Genomic DNA, 2,317 nt, shown 5'->3' with positions numbered 1-2,317 from the left:
CTGCCGAGCTTTACGCAGGATGACGTCAAGACGTCCTCTCCGCCCAGGAGGGCTATCCCCCTGCTCACTACAGTGGCTGTGGTGGCGGCGGGGAGAGGCTCGAATAGTGGCGGCTGGCAGTGCGCCCGGGGCTAGGGCGAGAGCCACGAATGGGCACCCTGCAAGCAAGTCTTGGGGGGTTGGGACAAAAGGGGCTCTGCTCCTGCCCATCCTGGAGCACTAGCAGGAAAAGAGCACCCCGCTGCTCCGGAGGGCCACGGCATCCTTCCTCCTTTCTGGTATCTCCGGACTCCAGCGCCACCCCCTGAGCTCTCCTATAGGCTGGAGGTGGGGTGGGTCATGCTTTTCAAACCCTGCCTTACCCAGGTCCCTACCCTCCTCCCCTTTTTCCCCCCAGCTCTTCACTGCCTGTTCCAAATGTAGGGCTTCTCTTTTAGCCTCTCAATTTATCTCTGACCTTTTCCCAATTCTGGCCTCTCCTGCCCCCCCCCCCGCCCCAAATCCAGGATTTTGAGCTCCCCACTCCTCAGGCTTCCTTATCCCCGTAAGGGATTCTGTCTCTCAGCTTCTTCAGCCTTCCCTAAACATTCCAGCAAGTAGACTCACTCCTTCCTAATTTAAGCAGTCAGGTGTCTAGACTCTGCTTGGGGGTGCGGGGTGGTCGAAGGAATTCAGGGAGAGAAGTCTGATTCTGAACATCTCATAAAAGGAACTGTCTGGAATCAGCCTAACTGGGTCACCAAAGCCCCTTCTGCTTCTTGGATCTCCAAGTGAGCAATTTGGGATGGAAAGGAGAACAGGATCTATTATCTTCAGAAAACTTTTTAACCCATACCTTATGTTTTTGAATCAATACTAAGTATTGGTTCCAAAAGAGAAGAGTGGTAAGGGCTGGCCAATTGGTGTTAAGTGCCTTGCCAAGGGTCACACAGCTAGGAAGTATCTGAGGGCATATTTGAACCCAGGACCTCCCATTCTAGGACTGGCTCTCAATCCACTCACTTAGCTGCCCCTCCAGAATTTCTAATTGTCTGACCTAATCTTATGTTATCTTTTGGCTTGAGTTTTTCCCTGGAGGAAGGCAGGACCAGCGACTCTCATCTTTATGAAGACTTCTCCCTCTGTAGCCCTCTGTAGGGGATGGCTAGCCTCCTTTCTTGCAGGGGAAAGGAAAGACCCTTTCCCTTCCCTTCCACTTAAAGATTAATCCCCTTCTCCAGCTCAGTCTACTAAGGATTTATTTAGGCCTGGCACAAGAGTGCAGCAAGGAGCAAGAAGGAATGACCCCTATGTCCTGGAGCAATTCCTGCCAGGAGAGTGTCCACATACTTGACAAACATCAGCTAACATGGACGTTTCCATTGACATGGAAGAACGGCTAAAGAAGTTTGTATCTGAATCTATCAATCTTGATTATACATAAATGATTTCTTAAAAAAATAAATTTATTACAGTACTAACAGCATTGCCTTTCCTGTCATTGCCCTGTTTTTTACACATCTAGTGCCACCTCCAGAATTTCTTGCCCTCTTTCCCTTTTTAAAGTTCTCTTGTAGAAATTAATAACTACACTTGACACATTAGTCTTGCCTAGACATGCTCTGACCAGAGTGCTGAAGTCTTTCCCATCTGTTGAAGCCACTGTGGAAATTTGTCCTCTTGGTTCTGCTCATTTCACTTTGTCTTAGTTCATACAAGTCTTTTCAGATATCTCAGAATCTCTTCCATTTATAATTTTTTTAGGGTACATAATATTCCATTTCGTTCATTGAACATATTTGATTCCACCTCAGTGGTGATCTACTCCAGCCCATAACCAGATTAACAAAGATCCAACCTGTGGTCAAAGATGTCTAAGGGAGAGCCCAATATCTACCCCCAAATATAGCCAGTTCCTTTTTGGGAAAGTTCTTAAAGAAGCTTTACTGAAATCAAGCCAAAAATTGCCTTTTCGAAGGCAACTTGGTCAAGAAGAACAAGTCTAATTCCTCCCAACACACACACCACTTGAGTATTTGAACCCAGCTCTCATTTATATCATTGCAGGTTAATTGTTATTAATTTCCCTTCTGCCCCTCCCCTTATTCTGAACTTTAGAATTCCTTATCCTGTCTTTACAAGACAATTCTTCATTATTATTTGCTTTCACTCTCTGTTTCCAATTCTTCTATATATACTTTAGGGTTAAAATTAAGTTGGTTGTTGAGTTCCTTGTGAATTCATATTGGTCTGTACAAACAACGGTGCTTTTTCAGATGGACAGAATTCCTTTTGAGTCTTCAGAAGTTCTTACTTGAATATAATATTAATAACCATA

Source organism: Monodelphis domestica, chromosome 4, assembly GCF_027887165.1.
Source record: "Monodelphis domestica isolate mMonDom1 chromosome 4, mMonDom1.pri, whole genome shotgun sequence".
NCBI classification, from domain to species: domain Eukaryota; kingdom Metazoa; phylum Chordata; class Mammalia; order Didelphimorphia; family Didelphidae; genus Monodelphis; species Monodelphis domestica.
This window is presented reverse-complemented; position numbering follows the sequence as displayed.